Source organism: Trachemys scripta, chromosome 2 (assembly GCF_013100865.1).
Source record: "Trachemys scripta elegans isolate TJP31775 chromosome 2, CAS_Tse_1.0, whole genome shotgun sequence".
In the NCBI taxonomy this organism is placed as follows: Eukaryota; Metazoa; Chordata; order Testudines; family Emydidae; genus Trachemys; species Trachemys scripta.
Genome location: NC_048299.1, coordinates 128,775,830 through 128,797,483, shown reverse-complemented (window position 1 = coordinate 128,797,483; position 21,654 = coordinate 128,775,830).

Here is a 21,654-nt window from a genome sequence, read left to right as displayed (position 1 = left end):
TCTCTAGTCTCTTTCATTCCATATGTGTCCTTGTGCTCCACTTTTATAAGGGATCACAGGAATTCTGGAAATACTGTATGTTATCATAGCCTGCAGCTATTCTACACTTGATGGTACCCAGTGTCTGTTCCAGCTGTTACAGTGAATGGTTCTGGACAGCTTCTGATCTGGTGTACACGTTTAAATATATGCCATTCATTCCTCACTTGTCTTTGCACCTGTTTCTCCAAAGGTGCTCTGGCCACTTTAAGTAGGTGTCCGGCTACCTGGTTGGGTGTCAATGAGTGTCGGCAGAGTGCAGGTGGCTGCTGCACCACTCCAGGTCATCGACGCGGACTCCAACACTTGCAGCTGGAGCAGGTAAAGCTCATCCTCTCAGTTGTCTCCTCTCATCTGGCTCGGCGAGCAGTGTCCAATGATTTGGTCAAATGGTCAGTGACATCTGGGTCACCAGATACCTCATACTGTTCGAGCAAGGCAGCACTCTCCTCACCAAGACGGGGGATGTAGACTGGGTGGCAACTGCATGGGATGACTCTTCAGGCTGCTTTGTAGATAGCACCACAGAAGCGACGGTAGGTCTCATTTACTGAGATATGCCGGGCTGGTATTGTCACCACACACTTCTCCAGTGCTTCACAGTATTTTTTCCAGTTGGCCTTTCGGCAGTAGAATCGCTTCTTTTTGGAACTCTTGACGACTGGGAGATGTAGCCTGATATGGATCAGTGACTGTCTGTGTTGGCTGCATGGAAAGTTATCCAAGACTTGGCATGTTGCTGGCTGAGGATGGCCATGAACTGAACTGACCCAGCACAAGCCAGGAGAATAGTCATGAGCCCATCTAGAAGAATGGAATGTGCCTTGCTGTTTAGCATCATGGATAAGGGCGAGGTCATTTCGAGATGCCTGGTCTGCAATTTGTTCACCATCAGTGTCAACCTCCTTATACCTCCAGTCTGCGTGATGGCTGTTGAAGTCTTCAACGTAGACAGCTGGGTGTGGCAGGCTTGGTAAAACATATTGGTTCCAGCTGATGCTTGGAGGCTTGTAAACATTTGCCAGCCAGAAACCGCCAACCTGGATGGAATTCAGTAGACATCAGCTGAGTGGCAGCTGCAATATCGGACTGAATATATGTGGCTCAGCCATGCTTCAGGTGTGCCACATGGCACAACAGGTCGAAGCCATCGATACTGAAAAATTCCTAAATTCCTGAAAAACCTTGGCCCCGTGCACGGATTTGGCTTGTGAAATTCTTCACCAGGGTCATCAGTGAAGGCAGGCTACCAAAGATAAGGCACACTGCAAAAGTCATTGGCCTCCTAAAGCCTGGAAAGGACTCAAATCAAGCACCAAGCTACTGTCCCGTATCATTACTGTCGGTGTGCTTTAAGACACTGGAGTACTTGGTCCTACAGTGCATATTATCTGACGTGGACAGAATTTTGAGCCCTGACCAAGCCAGCTTTCACCGAGGCCATAGCACATGTGACCAAGTACTTGCACTGACCACATTTGTTGAAAATGGCTTCCAGAGAAACTTGAAAACAGGTACTGTTTTCATCGATCTAACAGCAGCATACGACATGGTATGGCACACTGGCCTGCTTGTGAAGGTATCATGGGTCCTGCTATCTTGGGCACAGGCATTGCTGAACTGTTTCTCTGTGACAGGAAGTTCAGAGCCCATATGGGGGGAGAAAACGAGTGCTTGGAGACAACAGAGCAATGGGTTACTCTAGGGCTCTGTGATTTCTCCAACCCTGTTCAACCTTTATATCAATGACTTGCCAACAATGGAGTCACAAATTTATTTATACAGACGACATCTGTTGCAGTACCCAGGCCTGGACGTTTCACAAGCTTGATGCCACATTAAACCAGGACATGACAAAGTTAGCTGACTACAGTAAGACTTGGCACCTCCAGTCAAGCATCATAAAAACAGTCTCGTTTGTTCCAGCTTCATCATGCTAGCGCAATCCGAGAACTGAAAGTTTATCTGAATGTTCAGAAGGTGAAGCATGAAGTAGAACCGGTCTATCTAGGTATGACCTTAGACCGCACACTGAGTTACCATACCCAGCTGAAGAAGACAGCAGCTAAAGTTTAAGATGCATAACAATCTTCTTAGCAAATTGGTAGGTTCATCTTGGGGTGCCCATGTTCCAACTCTGTGGACGTCAGCTCTTGCCACCTCATATTGGTTGGCAGAGTACTGCGCACCAATATGGAGTCAATAGTCACCCACCAAACTGGTGAATACACAGATACATGCTGCAATGCGTATCACCTCTGGCACCCTGCGTCCAACTTCACTCCCATGGCTTCCAGTTGTGAGCAATATTGCTCCTCCTCATATCAGATGAGAGGTTGCCACTGAGAAGTTACTGGAGAAAGTATGCACCAAATCAAGCCTGCCGCTGCACAATGACCTTTTTAAACCACCAGCTGCATGTTTGCCTTCGCGCCGCCCATTATGATCTCATCTGCTACGCCAGGATGTTAGGGCAGAAACTCTGAGAGGAATGGATATCTGTTATAATCCCCAACCAGTCCCTTGTTGCTGACCCCACAATCTGCCCACCTGGTTTTGACCTGCCCTGTCACCAGTGGTCCCTGTTGAATAGGTTCTGGACCAGGCAAGGTCTCTGTGCAGCTAACCAGTATCGCTGGAGCTTTTGTGACAGCCTTTTGTGCAGATGCAGTGCAACACAGATGACATACATTGTTAATCAATGCCTGCTGACTATGTTCAGTCGTGGCCTAGAAGAACTGCATCACACCAATGAAGATGCCATCTCTTGGCTAGACAACTATGCACAAGCTAAATAAATAAAATAAAATAAGGGATCACATAGTACCCAAGTTCACATGTTTGAACTTTAAATCATTAACAGAGGAATATTTCCATTGGTTGCCATTAAATAACAAAAGTCTCAGACATAACTCCTTTTCCTGGGATTATGCTACTTAGCCACTGTATCTAAACTGCCCAAACCTTCCTCCTTTTCCATCTCCCCTGTAAAACTTTTATGTACTTGCAATGCTGTTTGTCCTGCCACATGGAGATCATTCATAGCCTTCACTTTCTGTGCATGCTCTTTAGCCCATATGGTGATTAGAAAAATGTTACTGTCTCATATATAATATAATTTTTTTTTCCTGGGTTTTTTTCTGCAACTCCACTGGACTTGGAGGAAGAAATTGCTCCTTCTCTGGTTCAGTAAAACTTCTGACATCTCTGGGTTAGGTTTTCAACAGGAGCATAAGTCAGATAGGTGCCCAAATCTCACGGAAGATCAACAGGATTTTGGCAACTATCTCCCTTAGCCTCCTTTGAAAATCCCAGTCATAATGTTTAGTGTGCACTGTTGGTTTGACAGAAGTCCCAGAACTTTCATGAACTCCATCAGCTGCCAAGTGAGACAACTTCTGCAAATGTCTAATTCATAGTGAGCATGCTCAAAGGCGAAGCTATATCAACACTAAATCAGCTCATTAGCTCACCTACTTCTATGCTAATAACATATCTACCCTTGCACTTCCTACGGCTTTCCAACAGGCCGAACTATTCATGTGCACTACACTTTGCCTAGACATTCTGGGCTGATTCTTCAAACATGATCATACCATTCATGTGCCTCAAAATGGGAAATGAATGTGTAGATAAGAAATCATAGCACAATATAAGCATCTTAGTTTTTAACTGGGCCCATTTTATGGGTGAATAAAAGCACAGGTAGACTTCCATGTTAGAGAGAAATGAATGAAATGAGTGGTGATAAGATTTAGTTGTGCATTTTGAATTTTTAGTTAGGATTCATGAGCTATTAAAGTGTGAACATTTCCAGATGAAATGAACACATGGCAAAGCAATTATTAGGTTGATTTGACTTGTTCAGTCTTGAGCTTGAAAGTCATAGCACGAGGAGAATGGCTGAGAGCTAGGAAAAATGCTGCTGCTGTGATACTAGAGACAGAGGAAAAGATATAGGAAGGTTTATCCTTCTAACAGGATTTATAGAGCTTAGCAGACTCTCTCTTTTAGGACTAATAGAGGAACAGGTTTTTCATACCTACGGATTTGACAAACAAACGTTATTTGAGCTCTGTGAGGAGCTTAAAGGGGACTTAAAGTAGGGATGGGAGAACTGTCCTTTATAAAATAAGTGGTGGATACCTCATCCCAATTATCTAATTCCTGGCCAGAACATATCTAAGGATTGTGGTCAGTTCATTTAACTTAACCTTTCTTCCCTGCTCGACCATTGGCATGTTCTCCTTCTAAGTCTTGCATTGCTTTAGGCTGATAGATCTTTAGAGTAAACATATGAGCTTTGCAGAGACTAGAGATTTGTTCACCACTGCAATTCTTCATTAAAAATGTGGGCTGGCACAGGAGAAACAGGTAGCATGGCTGTGATATTCCCCTCTGGTGTTATCTGGACGGGTCACTCCAATCCTTGACTCTGGGAGCCAGCCCTTCCTGCTGTGAGAACCCCCACTCCTGGGCTGTTCATGCAGAGCCTCTGGCATGTAAGCTGCTTCTTGGATTGTGCAACCAAATGACACTAGCCAATATCTCCGGTCCCAGACACAACCCTAGGAACCTCCGTCTTGCAGTGCCCAGTTATGCCTGCTGGACACTGCAAGCTTATATGGGTTTATCAATTTAACAAAGAAATTAATATGTATCAGGCTTGTTATCACAGCGGGAGTCTCTGACACACTTTAAACTGAACACACTGCTTCAGGTAGAATAAAGAGAGATTTATTAACAACAAAGATAGATTTTAAGTGATTATAAGTCAAAGCATAACAAGTCAGATCTGGTCAAATGAAATAAAACCAAAACATATTCTAAGCAGATCTTAACACTTTTAATGCCCTTACAAACGTAGATGCTTCTCACCACAGGCTCGCTGGTTGCTCTTCAGCCAGACTCTCCCCTTTGATCAGTGCTTCAGTCACTTTGTGTGGTGTCTGTAGATGGAAGTGGAAGAGAGAGAGGAAGAGCATGGCAAAGTCTTTCCCTTTTAGCATGTTCTTTCTTCCCTCTTGGCTTTGCGCCCCCCCCCTTTCAGAGTCAGGTGAGCATTATCTCATTGCAGTCCCAAACTGACCAAAGGAAGGGGGGTGACTCACTTGAGAGTCCAACAAATCCTTTTGTTGCTGCCTAGGCCGGTGTCCTTTGTTCCTGTGAGGCTGAGCTGGGTTTGTCCCATACATGCCCTGATGCAGTATGAACTGCCTCTCTGCTCTGGAGAGTTTTTGCCTGGGCTTATTTTAAGCCATGAAGACACATTTTCAGCCTCACAACTATATACATGAAATCATAACCTATAACATTACTGTAATAACAATTATTATAACATCACTATAACGACAATGCTCAGTGCATCATGAGCCTTCCGAAGACATCCAACATGATAAACTTTGCATTGGATACCACACAATCATTTTACAAGGGTGAACATGGGGGTGCTGGGTGTTCCCCCCCCAGGTACAGACTGTCACACCTCCCCTCTTAGTTTACTGCAAGAGGGTTAGTCACTGACTAGCTCAAAGGCAGTTTGTGTTATAGTTGTCTTGGTATCCGGCCATTAGGCAGTGTGCCTCAGTTTCTCCATTCACACACAACAAACCAGGTTTTTTATGGTTTCTCTGCTGTGATAAGCTTTAAACTTGTTTACAGGTATTAATTGAAAAGTAGCATTATCATAAGGTTTAACATCAGTAACAAAATTCTTATCCCCAAACTTAACATTAATACCAATGCTTTTATCACAGATGGGTGTTTACAAATATCTTTGATGCCTTGCCCTCTGCTCAGATATTCTATTTTGAGGTTAGTTTGTTCATTAGCCATGGTGTCCTTTGACTCTCTCCCATGTAATCAGTCACTGGCTTTTCTTTCCCTCCAGTGTTCCCCTCTGTATGGGCTCTTAATTTAATTATGTTTCTGGAATTTTGGTGCCTCAGGGTCTGGCAAGATAAGGGCCGAGGGGGATCCTGCACATTGGCTGGCCCTTCGGGAGCAGTCTCCCAACCCCAGGACATCCAGCTCCCTTTTGGGGGTTCCCTGGTGTTTCCCCCTCCCAGCACTGAGTCCTTCCCTCCTCCCTTTCCTACAGGACTGTGCTCTGTGGGCTAGGTGTGTTTACCCTTTGATCAGATGCACCTTTTCCCAGCAGCTTTCCCATAACTGCTTTCTGTCTCACAGCCTGGGGAAAAACACCCCTTCTCTGTCAGTTTGGTCATTTGTATTCTGGCAAACTACCACCTGGCAATTTCCTGGTCCCATCTCTTCTGTTATCACAGCTATTGGAGCTGCATCTTGATGTAAAGACAGTTATTTTCCAGAAACTTATCAGAAATAGCATCCTGAAAAACTGGTACCTGGATTGGGGTACCCTCTGCCACCCTTTTCTCTGTCCCTGAGAAGTCAGCTGTGTGACTGCTCCCCTCCAGGAAGTCAGTTACACAGTTCCTTCTCAAAATATGGGTCACAGGCTGAGTGCCTGGGTGCACAGATCCATCCTCCTAGTGTCCTGGGCATCCTGCCCCAAGTGACTATTGAGGAGACATTCCTGTACCCCCACTATTCCTTCCCCAGTTTCCTCCTCTGGGTCCCCTCCTAAGATATTTTTCTGTCCTCCCTAGGAAGGATTCTCTCTCTTGTTCACCTGCAGAATCTGCCAGCTAACAGGGACAGTTTCCTTAATCACTGACAACACTTCTCCTGCACCTGAGGGCATGTTGCCTTCTGCTGGAAAGGAGCTAATCTCAGCCCCTCCCATATTTGGAAGCACACTGCTTCCCTGTGTTACCGAGTCACAGGAATCCTCACTCATCTAAGTGGTTTCTGAGCTCCCCTGCCCGTTCCCTGGACTCTCCTCTGGGACACATTTCTCTCTGCTCCCTAGAGCCGGCTTTGCCTCTGGTTCATCTGCAACTTGCTGGCAGCTAACAACCTGGACAGTTCTTCCCTTGGCAGGCTTTACACCCCCATCCCGTCCTGATGTGGTGTTGCTTCCAGCTGCAGTGCAGGAGTTGGTCCCAACCACCCTCCCCCCTGGAAGCATGTGGCTTCTCCCTGCTGCAGAAGAATCAAGGACTCTCTCCCCTTCTCTCAGCAGTTCCTGAGACCTTACCTTTTCCCTCTGGGTCCCAGCTTAAAACTCTCCTGCTGAAGGCAAATACTTTAACCTGAACTACATGAAAAAAATCATTACCAAGAAGCAGGTTGACTAGGAGGTGTTCTATTACTCCCACAGTCAAAACAGTTTCCAAACCTTCCCACACCACATGGATTTTAGCTCGTGGTACGAGGAATCTGCTTTCTCCCACTCCCCACAATCTCTGCCATACTGGCCTTTGGGACCACACTCTGCTTAACCAGAGATCTGGGCCCCTGTATCCCTCTGCCCCAAGTATTCCCTGCCATCAATTTGGACAGCCTTAACATGCTCCATATCTGGTTCTGCAGAGGCTAATCTCACAAAACCAATGAGAGAGGTTTCAATTGCTTGGGGGGGGGGTTCTGTGTTGAGGACAGCAGAATTAACAAGCGCTATTGTTTGCTGCTTCCTCCTAGTACAGGGCATTTATTCCTCAGGTAATCAGTGGAATTACACTGATAGAGCCTTTTGAGCTCTTCTGCTTTTACAGGAGATTTGGGATGAGGTTAGAGGAATGTTTTTGGGTAAGGGAATGTTTAGGCTTCCAACCCCTTCTCTCTTCCCAGAGGCAAAATGGGATCCTCCCTTCCCACCAGTTCTAAACCCCTCTTTCTATGGCCTGCCCTCAATAGATACCTGATTCTGTTCAAAGGCATCAGCTAAAAAAGCCATCTCATCCACAGACTTTACATCTTTGTCCCATAAATGCTGCTTTACATCAGCCTTACGTATTCTTAGGAAATGCTCTTGAGTAACAAGATCCAACATTTCCCTCAAAACTTGCCACCTCTTTACCCCTCACCCATTTTCCCAACAAATCTTTAATTTTGTTTACATATTCCCCATTAAATAAATATATATGGAGATATACCTATCTCATAGAACTGGAAGGGACCCTGAAAGGTCATTGAGTCCAGCCCCCTGCCTTCACTAGCATGACCAAGTACTGATTTTGCCCCAGATCCCTAAGTGGCCCCCTCAAGGATTGAACTCATAAGCCTGGGTTTAGCAGGCTAATGCTTAAACCACTGAGCTATCCCTCCCCCCCAATAGTATACCAATATCCCTCTTAAGATGCCTAACTGTAACTCTATATGTTTCAGGGGTAATCTGAAAACTTCATAAAACATTATCTTTGAATTTACAATAGTCTAAAGCATCTTCAGTTGGCCTTCCATTGAATACATTTTGAGTTTTACCAGTTAATTTCATCATCAGGGTAGGAACTCTTATCAGGGATTTCATGTATTACACACAGCCTTTCGAAGGTAATCAGATATTCAGCAATATCATCCTCTTCACTATATGCAGGACATAAGTGTTCCCATTTGTGGATTTTTGGAGTGATGGGAGTTCTTGGGGTCAGGGGCCTCTGGTTCTGCTTCTCTAGCAGGTCCAGCTGGTGTTTTCTCTTTCTTTCTCTTTCCCTTTCCCTTTTTCTTCCATGGCCCTTCTGTGTGCAGCCTCCTCCCTGGCTGCCTCGTGTGTGTGTGTGTGTGTGTGTGTGTGTATATATATATATTTTTTCCCTTTACCTCCAGTTCTTTCAGTGCAATAATCTCTGGTGTTTCCTATCCTTTTCTGCAGACTGCAGCTTAAAAAGCTCCAACTTCACAATTGCTTTACTGTTTTCACTCATTTTCCTGCTTTTCTGTTCCTACTTCCCTTTCCTGAAATAAGCAAACAGAAAATAACAAAACTATGACCTCCTCCTGACTGTTAGCCAGTGCACTTAAGATTCACTTAACATCACAAATATCAGTGCTCTAAGTGTGAACTTCACTTAGAGTAACAAGCCGTATATGCACCACTGTGACATTCCCCTCTGACGTTATTCAGATCAGTGATCTGCTAGGTCTCTCCAATCCTTGACTCTAGGAGCCAGCCTTACCCTGCTCTGCTGTGAGAACCCCCACTCCTGGGCTGTTCACGCACAGCCTCTGGCATATAAACTGCTCCTTGGATTGTGCAACCAAATGACACTAGCCAATCACTCCAGTCCCAGACACAACCCTAGGAACCTCTGTCTTGCAGTGCCCAGTTATGACTGCTGGACGCTACCAGCTTATATGGGTTCATCAATTTAACAAAGAAATTAATATGTATCAGGCTTATCACAGCGGGAGTCTCTGACATACTTTAAACCGAACGCACTGCTTCAGGTAGAATAAAGAAAGAGATTTATTAACTACAAAGATAGATTTTAAGTGATTATAAGTCAAAGCATAACAAGTCAGATTTGGTCAAATGAAATAAAAGCAAAACATATTCTAAACTGATCTTAACACTTTTAATGCCCTTACAAACTTAGATGCTTCTCACCACAGGCTCGCTGGTTGCTCTTCAGCCAGACTCTCCCCTTTGATCAGTGCTTCAGTCACTTGGTGTGGTGTCTGTAGATGGAAGTGGAAGAGAGAGAGGAAGAACATCTTCCCTCTTGGCTTTGCCCCCCGCCTTCAGAGTCAGGTGAGCATTATCTCATCACGGTCCCAAACTGACCAAAGGAAGGTGGGTGAATCCCTCGAGTCCAACAGATCCTTTTGTTGTTGCCTAGGCCAGAGTCCTTTGTTCCTGTGAGGCTGGGCTGGGTTTGTCCCATACCTGTACTGATAAGGTGTGAACTGCCTCTCTGCTCTTGGAGAGTTTTTGTCTGGGCTTATTTAAACCATGAAGATACATTTTCAGCCTCATAACTATATGCATGAAATTATAACCTATAACATTACTGTAACAACAATTACTATAATATCACTATAACGACAATGCTCAGTGTATCATGAGCCTTCTGAAGACACCCAACATGACAAACTTTGTATTGGATACAACACAGACATTTTACAAGGATGAACACGGGGGTCCTGGGTGTTCCCCTGAGGTACAGAGTGTCACAATAGGTTACAATGGAATAGAGAGATTATCCAAATTTACCTTCTGCTGTCGTCATAGTGTGGATCCCTAAAGCAAACAGGCACTAGTATTTGTGGACTTGATCTTTCAAGCGGCTGAGCACTAGCATAATACTCCTGCCAAGCATTTAAGCGTATGCTTAATTTCAATGGGATTACTCACATGGGTAAAGATATGAAGATGCCTAAATGCTTTTCTGGATTGGGGCTAGAATGCTTTGGCCGTTGCAGGATTGAACCCTAAGTGAGCATCCATTTATTAACCATATGGGATAGGGGCAATGAGCAAATTCTGTTCTTGTTACTTTGTTGCCAAAGTGAAGTAACTTAATTGACATCAGTGAAACTATTCTTTGTTTAAACCAATAAAATACCCAGTAACTTTCCCTCCACCTTTTATCTTTTATTAATCAAACTTAAGCATTAAATTTTAAGCCAAATAAACCAATTTCTCAGAGGCAAGTATCGATTACTGGCCCTATCTATTTGACAATGAAAAAAATATTTAACTCTCTGTCCAGGTTATTTTAATTCCAAATATCACAATGTGAACTCTTGATTGAAAAATATCACCAATTAATACACTTTTTCCTGAGAGAGGTAAGGAAATGGGACAAGGCAGCTGGCTTTTGGACTAAAGTGGGAAGATCCTTGGTTGGTGGAAAGATCAAAGGTCCTGTTGAGAACTGTCTGGTTAAATAAACCTTCTGCTGGTTTATCATTAAATTGCATCATTTGCCTCTGTTAAGAAGAATCTGATGAAATAAAAGTCCTGTTTCAATGAATTAATTGCAAATGGGCATCTCCATGTGATTTATTTTTAATCTAATTCTTCCTGTTCTCTTGCAATAAATACTAAAAATCAAGGTTTTGTATTGGAAGTGCAAAGCAACCATACTACGCCTGTCTCTGTAACAAATGACTAGTATTTCCAAAAAGCTTGGGGCAAAGGAAGAGAAGCCTTCAAACAAAGAGCCTAATAGGGTTTTCAGTGTGAGGATATAACATAATTTGAAAGATTGGTAATGTGAGCCAAGATGAATTTTAGCCTTTCTACTGTTTCTTCAGGCAAAGAGCAAATAGACAATTTTAAAATCCAAGTTGTTTTTGAAAGTCTCTGACAAATGTTTGAACAGCCTAAGTACATAGACTGGGAAATCACGTATATCTTGAACCCATTCTATTTCTTTATTTTTTTAATTAGACTAACTACATTAAGTGATATGATAAAGTCCTATGTTAATGGAAATATTGAGGGTATATGGTATGGTCAAATATTTTACCTATTCAACTTATTACTGAACTAGTGGAAACTACTGTCACAGTTCAGGGAAATGCACCTATATTTCCCCTCTATGGTCCAGCAAGAGGCACCCATGCTAGGCTTCCAGCTCCCCTGGCCATTATATCTCGAGTGGAGATCCACATCTCACTCCATTCTGACTGGGGTATTCCAGGCTGCACAGTCCCCTTATAGTGCAAGGGGACTCTACCTAAACAGGCCTGCTTGCCTTCCTTTCAGAGACTAAGAACTAGGGCCCTACCAAATTCACAGTCCATTTTGGTCAATTTCACGGTCATAGGATTTTAAAAAGCATAAATTTCATGATTTCAGTTCTTTAAATCTGAAACTTCATGGTGTTGTAATTGTAGAGGTCCTGACCCAAAAAGGAATTATTGGGGGGGGGGGGGGTGTTGCAAGGTTATTGTAGGGGGATTGTGGTACTGCTACCCTTACTTCTGCGCTGCCGCTGGCAGCGGTGCAGCCTTCAGAACCAGGCAGCTGGAAAGCGGCAGATGCTGGCCGGGATCCCATCTCTGAAGGCAGAGACATTACCTGCAGCAGTGCAGAAGTAAGGATGGTATGGTATTTCCACCCTTCTGTGCTGCTGCCTGCCCAGTCAACAGCTGCAACTCTCTGGCTGCCCAGCTCTGAAGGCAGCAGTGCAGAAGGATGGCATTGCCACCCTTACTTCTGCGCTGCTTCTGCTGGGCGCTGCCTTCAGAGCTGGGCACCTGGCCAACAGCCACTGCTCTCTGGCCACCCAGCTCTGAAGGCACAGAAGTAAGGATGGCAATACTATGACCCCCCTAAAATAACCTTGTGACCCCCTGCAACTCCCTTTTGGGTCAGGGCCCCCAATTTCAGAAATGCTGGTCTCCCCTGTGAAATCTGTATAGTATAGGGTAAAAGGACACAAAACACCAGATTTCATGGGGGGAGACCAGATTCACGGTCTGTGATGCATTTTTCATAGCTGTGAATTTGGCAGGGCCCTACTAATAACAGAGTAAGTGCTCACAGTGATAAGGTACCACATAGCACTTCCTCTGCAAGCCAACTTTATTCTTAAGGTAAAAGTATTATAGCAAACTTATTAAAAACAATAAAAGAACCTAACCTCATGCTAATAATCTTACCAGAGGTCACTCCATCACTAACATGGGCTCTGGCAAGAGCAGTCCTACAAAACCCCATGCAAGGATTTCCTTGTGGTTTCAAGTTCATCACATCTTTGACTCAGACCAAGCACACAGTCTTATAGAATCTCAGTAGGCCTAGTCCTTCCAAGACTTTCCTGAGGATTGGGGCCCTCCATGGACCAGGAGTCCTGACCATTTTCTGGATCAGGAAGAAATCCCTTATGTGTGTGGCTTTAGTCTTAAATATAATGTTTTGAAAAGAAGAAAGTCTGTAGGTCATGAGTACATAGATCACTGTGTCTAGCTCTGTCCCCACTGAGGAGTACAGTCTTCTGATCAGTCACAGATGGAAGTTCTTGGGTTAGTGGGGTTTGTTTGCTTGCTTGCTTGTTGCCATGGCTATACAGAAATCCAGTAGCCACTGGGAAGTCCAAAAGCACCCCAAGGCTACAAACTACTTGAACAAGCTGAGTATAGGAACTCTAAGCAGTAGAGGAAGTTGCTGTTTGGTATCAAACTTTCCCTGGCAGCCTGGCTTCATTTAACTATTCGCTCTGTCTTAACATATACAATAGGTTCCTTCTGGAGGTGAGCATGGGCAGAATGGAAGTAAATGCTCTTCGCCCCATTAACATCTAGCTTGATATCTGTGGCGTTCTGAGAGAAATATTCTGGAAAGGATGGCTGCTATATCTCTGACCCTCTCCAAATGTTGTGTTCCTCCCCCAGCCACAGGAAGTTGGGACAGAAGGACTTTCATGCTCTTCTGAGGAAGGAGGGAGTGTGCTGTAGAGTTGCCACTTTCCCTCTTTGCCACCCATTCTTCCTCCCTTGCCCCCCTGACTGTGGCCTGTGAAGGTGGAGAGGGACACTGGTCTCAGATATTAGTAGCCTGATTTTTAGAAGTGCTGAGCACCTACAACTGTCCCTAGCTTCAGTGGTAGTTGCAGTTGCTCAACACTTCTGGGAATCAGGCTACAAAATATGATTACCTCTGTATTAATTTGTGTGGACTTTGTTAGCTGCCTGCTGGCTGTTTCTGAGTTCATAAGGTCGGCAGGCATTGTGCACAGAGCTTAACACTCCATTCTCACTGCTATGACTAAATCAATGTCTGATAGCACAGCCTGCAGACATTGTAAACTTCCAAAAGCTTTTGTTTCCTGTTATGAATCTTCAAATGCTCACCCTGCAGATTTTAAAGAGCTTAAAGTGCTCATAGTTTGCAGTGGTTCTTAAAATGTTTGTGGACAGTGGTACTGGGTGGTGGAGGGATAGCTACTATGCTTTTGAAAAGGAAAGCTGTAGTTCAGTTCTTCGGCTCCTGCACTAGTGAAACACTCCTCATTTTCACTCTTTATTATTAATTTTGTAATTTTAATAGGGATTTTCTTCATTATTTTCTAGTCAACCAAATTAGTCCTATTTTACTTATGGGGAAACTGAGTCACAGAATGGTTAAGTGACCTATGCAAAGTTATAGATAGTGTCAAAACCAGGATTACAACACAGGACTTTCTGACCCTTATTCCTGTGCTCAGCTTTAATTCTGTTAATGAAGGAGGGTGGGGGAGTTGGCTGTAAATTGTGTTAACTCTCTATCCCCTAGAATTACAAAATCATCATAATAAAAAATAGCATTTTGATTTCATTGCTGCAAAAATCACCTAATTCATTCTCAAGGCTGCATTCTTGGCAAACACCTAGCTAGAGAACCTTTCAAGTGTCTGGGCAGCAGATGAAAGCAAATTTATCCTTAGTAAACTACCTGTAGCAAAGTATTTTTTTTACTTAGAATTCTACAGCTACAAACTTAAAGCTAACTGATACCTCTACCTTTTAGGGTAAGGCACAGAGGAGAAGAGATCACAGTCAGCCCTTCCTCCCTGTCTCCCACATCTCACCCACATACAGGCAGGCTAGGCATAAACTGGATCCCATGCACTGCGGGTTGCACTAGCGGTTCCAGTGGGGTCTTATTACTTCAGGGTGAGGGTGGTGCTGTGCTCAGTCCTTGCACACTAGGAGAACTGTGCTGGGGACAGTGCTGGTGTAAAAGTACAGAAATTGATCTCTCTTCTCTTACCTAGAAGCCATGGGGATAATTGAGTGTTTCAAACCTCTAGGCTGGCTGCTGGGGCAATGTTTCTCCTGCCCATCTCTAGGGAAATTTGGGGTCTTTAAGTGTTGCAACAGAGCATTAACTATTGTTTGTTAGTATTTATTTAACTTCTTTCTATTTAAGTCTGTAAGTTTATCAAAGCATTATGTGAGAGATAAAGTGCTCAGTGAGGTTTTGTGCCCTCTACAATGTTTGAGAAGTCACGGTACCTCCCTAGGGTTAGTAGGTGGTGTGCAGGTTTTCTTTACTATACACTGATGGTTTCACCATGTAAATTACATATTATCTCCTTGTATAGGAAACAGTTCCAGGAATAATAGTGTTGCCAATTTCTAGTCTCTGGAGAATGTAAGGTCTGAGTCATCACACATGCAGAGGTAGATAAGTCTTCACTGGCAAATTAACAGTAAAGTGCTCCTGTGTATGTATCTGTGAGCCAGTTGGGTATCTCTCTCTCAACCAGTTCAAAAACAGTCTCAAGAGATATCCGTGACAAGAGAAAAAATAGTCCCTTCCAATTGTGCTTACTGCATTGTGCATATAATTCACCTAGGCAGAGAAAAGAATGGGAAGGTGCATACATCTTCATTCAGAGGCACATGTATTTCAGTAGGAATGAGTCATTCATCTTCCTTGATATGCAAAATAAGATATGTCCCTAAACAATTATGAATATTGTCTTATTGTATGTAAGTATTTTCTGAAAACTGGATCCATGGTTAAACACTTCTGGAATATTTAAAGCAAAACCTGATCTGTGCAGGCATAAGGAAGAGTTTGAGTAGAAATCTGTTACTGGATATTGTTACCCGAAATTGGGTCAGCTAGTAAGTTTAGGGAGGACTAATAACCCACCAGAGTTTGGAAGTAAGCAGTATGTTTATTATATTGATAGCTAAGCTCAAAAGAAGGGTGGGGGGAGGGGGTTATACTCACACTTGCATACTCACGCTCCCAGGACAGGCACAGCACTGTCAGGATCCTTTAAGGTAAGTGTCCCACAGCACAGCGATGGATGGTGTGATTAAGGTAAGTCTTCCCAAGGCATGACGGAATACAACGCAATGAACCACTGGCCAGGTGGTCCGAGCGAAGGGCCTTCATGGGAGGTACAAGCTTGTGAGTGCACTCCTGAGCACATGGCCACTTCCATTTTTAAGGACCTGCTCCTCATGGCCTGCGACTATAGAGAAGACTTGACTGTGTCTGGTTGGTCACACTCCTCCTCAGCCAGTGTCCATGCATTGGGTGTGTGAGTGCTGCCTAATTAGAGTCCCAGACATCTTGTCTATTTAGGAGCAATTCTGATCTTCCAGCTGTTTAAGCAGCCCATTCATCCCACAAGCATTCCAGGAGGGAGGGGTGGGGGAAAGCCACTTCACAGGTATTCAAAGAGGGAGAGGAGACAATGTGGGGGGAGTGTAACAGACCTTTTGAGCATACAGGTGTTAGGCCCAAAAATATGGAGTATAGAACATTGTTTGGCCAGCTTAGCCAAAGTTAGGCTAACAGTAGTTGCTGGGCCATTCCTGTCTCTCTGTGAAACCTGAGGGCATGCTTGCTTGAGCTGCAGAGAATGAGATAAGAGGTGGGGGCCACATTCGTGTACCAGAAGTGCTAGGAACAGTTTGTTTGGACATATGGAAACTTGCAGTCTCCACTTCCTTGTTTCTGTTCTTCATCTGTTCTTAACTCCCTCCTTTCTCCTAGTTTCTGGTGCATGACAACAAAGCTCATAAGTTGCTGAGGCATCACGAATTGTTTGTAGTGTCAAAAGATAGATATGCATGAATATTAGAAGCTTTCTAACTAATAAAGGGGGGTTGGGTTGTTCTAACTATGATGCAACGGAACTGTCTATATAACCTTACTAGTTATTGTAATCGGGGCTGGTTGTCTTTGGAGACGGGCCGCTCTCTATTGTTGTGTGCACTCCTCAATAAAGAGCTTGTGTTTGGACCTTGCTGGAGTTGCCAGTCTCTTTGCAATCAGACAACGAACCGTGCCGTCTGGGTTCGAGTCCCTGACACAGGTTATACAGAGCTTACAGATCACTGCTGCTCCTACAACAGATATAGTTAGTTAGATTATTTTGGATGCAGTGCATAGTTAAGCATAACTGTATAAAAAAAATGGGGAAGCACAAGGGGAACAGACATAAATCCTTTGAGGTGAATAGAAATACTGTTTGTAAACAAATATACTTAAAACAGTTTGACTTCCCAAACTATTAACAGAAAAAAATATGCACAGTTAAGTGACAAATATTTGAAGATGTACTGGGAAGTAAATATAGCCCTTCAAGTTTCTGTAGCTTCATCAATTGATTACATCAGTAAAACCTGAAATCCTAATCCTGTACACATTACTTACACAGACCAAATTCACTCACATAGTCAGACGCAACTTCATTGTACTTACTATCTCACAAACACTAATGAAAAGATCCTCATAACACCACTGTGAGGTATGGAATTATAGGGGTATTACCCCCTCTTTGAGGGGAAAACTGAAGAACAGTGGTCCAGATCCTCAATGGTAATTAAGCACCTAATGTCTATCTGAGGATCAGGACCAGTCACTCAGCACCTAAGTTTTTGCAGTAAAAGTTCCCTAAGTGCCTATGTTTTTGTCTCGAGCATATGCACGGTTGCCCTTCTCTAGGCAATAGGATGTCTATCTCCCACCTAAACCCCAGAGCAGTCCACAAACTGGGAGAAGATAGGCATTCTGCTGCCTAAGTCACGTGTAGGACCCTGTAGCAGGGTGGTCACCTGCTCCTGCCCTGAAAGAGGGCTGGGTCTGTGGCTGTGAGCTAAAGTCTCGCTGATTGGGGGAGCAGCCACAGCTGGGCCCCAATCAGACTGCAGCTGGTCCTATAAAAGCCAGGGAAGCCAGGAGCTGAGAGGACTTTCCCTCTAGCTCTGGAGGGAGAAGGGCCTGGCTTCCTGGGAGCTGAGAAAGAATACCTAAGAGGGAGCAGGGCTGGGGGAGCTCCAGCCTGGAAACTCCCCAGGCTGCAGGCCTGGTTAAAGGCCAGAAAGGGTACTGGGGTTGCAGAGGGGCAGCCCAAGGGTTGGCAGAGACAGCAGGTCCAAACCTCCCTTGCTGGTGATGAGTAGCATTTACACTGCTGTCTGCCCCAGTAAATGGGAGCTAGATTGAGACTGGCAGTAGCCATAGTCTGAGGCGAGGTGGGGCTAGAGGGTGGGGGTTCCATGGGGAGGGGAGACCTAGATCTGTGGGGGTACTGCCAGGGGGCAGCACCCCGGCCTGAAAGGGGCACTACGGTCCAGGAGGGACTCGGGCCCAGTGACAAATGGGACACCGGCCTGCAGAGGGTGCTCCAGAGGCTGGAAATGCTAATTCCCTGGACGACCAGCAAGCGGAGCCGCACTGGTGAGTCCCACCCTGTGACAGACCCAAACTGGTAGGAGTGCTCAGAAGCTGCCTAACTCTACACAAAACAGTCAGGGAGAGAAGCGGACCACCTCCCTTAAACCTTTAGCTCATGATTAGGGTATTCTCCGAGGATGTGGGAGACTACTGGTTGAAGTTCCCCCTCTGCCTGGTGAGGTGAAGTGATTTAAGCAGGGATCTATTACTTCTCAGTTGAGTGCTCTGAGCAATGGGAAGTGGGATATTCTGATGTGGGGCTCCATCAAGTATTAGAATAACTCTAGTCTACTGGTTAGAGCACTCCCCTGAGAGGTGGCAGATCCCTTTTCAAAACCTCTGCATGATGGTTATAAAGAAAATATCCCTCCTCTTCCTCTGACTGTTTTGCGGAGTTAAATGGCTTCTAAGCATACCTAACAGATCAGGCCCTGAACAAAATTTAGGCAGCTGAATTTCTATCTTTCCTGGTTTCATGGTTCACAAGCAGAATTAGGTGCCTCCCTGTAGCCCTTTAGGCACCGAATTCCGAGGTATGTGCAACTTAGCACATATCCTTCTAACCAGCATCTGCCATTGGCTAGCTAAGGTAGCTCCCAACCTGTATTCTGTCTTTGTGGATTGTATTTTGTGGTACTTCTTTCTCTCCATTCATTGTAGAGGGAGCCTAGGCACCTACTCTAGCTCAATAGATAAGTGTTGTTCCTGTGATTTTCTAGGTTCCTAAAAGTGAAGTGTTGTAACACCAAACTCTCTCCTTGAGGATCTGAGCATGAGTAACTTGTCTAAAGTCATGCAGGAAATCAGAGACAGGATTTGCACCCTGATTTCTTGTGTAACTGCCATGGTGTTAGATGGTTTTGAAAATGCGACTAGGTACCTAGTCGCATCTTTAGGCGTCTAAATAATTTTAAAAATTCTGGACCTTAGTCCCATGAGGAAGGATAGTCATGTGGTTGAGCAATGACTACTCATGTCAATATCCTATCAAGGATGACTTCAGAACTCCACCAACATTCGTTGAAATAAAGAAAGCCATCAAACAGAGGAAAAGCAATAACATATCTGGACCTAATGGAATCCCCACCAAAATCTTCAAAGAAGGAGGAGAAGAACTGGCCTCCCAACTTCAAGTCTTAACCCTCCAGCTGGGATTTCTTCCAAATTCCAAATCTTATCTTAGAGATACCATGATCATGACCATCTTCAAGAAAGGAGACAAATCAGATTGTGGAAACTATCAAGGAATTGCCCTGTTGTCCACCTCCGGAAAGATTCTTGCCAGAATTCTCCTCAACCGGCTGCTCCTGTTAGCCAAGGAAATCCTTCCAGAATCACAATGCCAATTTAGACCATCCCAAGGTACCTCCGACATGATCTTCACTACCCATCAAAATTCTGGAAAAGTGCCATGAGCAACATCAACCTCTTTACATAGCCTTCATCAACTTCATGAAAGCATTCAACTCCATCAATTGTGAGGCTCAGTGGAAAATTCTCCTTAAATTTGGATGCCTGCCAAAATTTGTTGACATCCTTCAACTACTCCATGAAAACATGTCTGTGACAGTCATCAGCAATGGATCTGAAATGGACCCCTTCCTAGTCAAAACAAGAGTAAAGCAAGACTGTTTCATTGATCCATCTCTTTTCTCCATCTCCCTTGCTGTCATTCTCCTTCTGATCATTGACAAGCTCCCCTCTGGACTTGACATCCAATACAGACTGGATGGCAAGCTCTTCAACCTCATTCACCTCTGATCCAAGACAGAGACAATCACTAAATTAGTCACTGAACTCCAATATTCAGATGACTGTGCCCTGTGCACCAACTCAGAGGATCTTCAAAAAATAGCTGACACTTTCTCTAAGGCCTACAATGAACTCAGCCTCATACACAACACCAAGAAAACTAAAGTACTCCACCAACAGGTTCCAGATCACCGGGATCCTGCTCCCATAATTCAGATCAATAAAGATACCCTTGATAACACTGAGCTCTTCCTTTCCCTTGGCAACTATCGATCATGGAAAGCTAACATTGAAGGTGGTGTTGAATTTCCTCATCAATGTGCCAGTGCAGCTTTTGGACACTTGAGAAAACATGTCTTCAAAGATTGTGACATTAAGAATCAAACCAAGCTTCTTGTGTATCAGGCCGTTGTCATCCCCACTCTCTTGTACGGTGCCAAAAACTGGCTCATATATGGTAGACATCACAAGGTTCTTGAGCAACACCATCAATAGTAACTCCATAAGATCTTCTGAATCAAGTGGAATGACCAACACACCAATTACACTATTCTATCCCAAGCCAAAATCTCCAGCAATAAAGTGATGATCATCCACCACCAACTCCATTGGGCTGTTCATGTTCTTTGAATGCCAGAAAATCGACTTCCAAAGCAGGTCATATTCTCACAACGAGCCATGGCCTGCAGATAAGGAGCAGCCAAAAAAAGCTCTTCAAATACACCATCAAAGCCAACATGGAAAAGTGCACTATAGACAAACTCATGGGAAACCAAAGTTCTCCACCAACCAAAATGGAAAAGGACCTTGTAGCAAGGATCCCAGTATTTTGATATCCAACAGAGACAACAGGAAATGGAGAAATGGGAAAGGAGGAAGGAACGCGCTGCAGCCTGACTCAACAATCCAGATCTGTCCCTTCCATTGAGAAATGTCTGCCCGAATCGTGACAAGATCTGTGGATCCCAGATCAGCCTCATTAGCCATCTGCAGATCTACTAGTGATAACTGGCCATCATTTTATGGAAGACTATTATCCTTGAACTCTGAGGGATCACCGACGACTCATGTCAGTAAACGATTTTCAGGACTGTGCTCCAAAACAGCCACATTCCTTATATCATTTTAGATGTTTGCTATAGCTCATGACATTGCTGCCAACTGTCAAACACTGAGGGCTAGGTGCAGAAAAGGGAGAAGCAGATTATAAAACTAACTATTTGCTATTTTTGAATGTGCTTTAAGGCTACATTTAAAAAAAAAAAAAAAACAAAAACTCAATTGGTGCTGATTGCATACTGCAAATAAACAGTGTGTTAGAGCCTCAGACCTTGTAAATAGGCCTAACATAACCTATATTTCTATCCAGAACAGTCAAACAAAAATATTCAGTATTTATTTGTTTACTAGTTACTTGTATACAGTTGTTAGTCATGAATTTCATATTTAAAATGTCATCAAGGAGCAGAAGATATACCATGTGACTTAGATGACAAATCATACACTATGAATAGCAAATAGACAACAACAATCCATAGTCTGAAAGGCATTGATTCAAACTATGCACTGAAATTTGTTATTAATAAATTTCAAAGTCAGGACTTGGTTCATTAATTATTTGCAAACAGAAGGACAATTAAAAAATAACATTCACAGAGACGACATTTTAGATGAGCTCTAATCTCAGTCAGTTTGGGGAACTTTTTTTTTTTCTAACCTATACTAGTCTTTACTCTGCAATTTACATTATGAAAGTAAAAAAAGCATTCTTGGTATTCACAAGGAATAAGACAAACTGCTACACTAAATAGATTGTACATTTACCATATACTTTGAGACAAGCAAGCAGGAAATTTACTTTCAAGGCC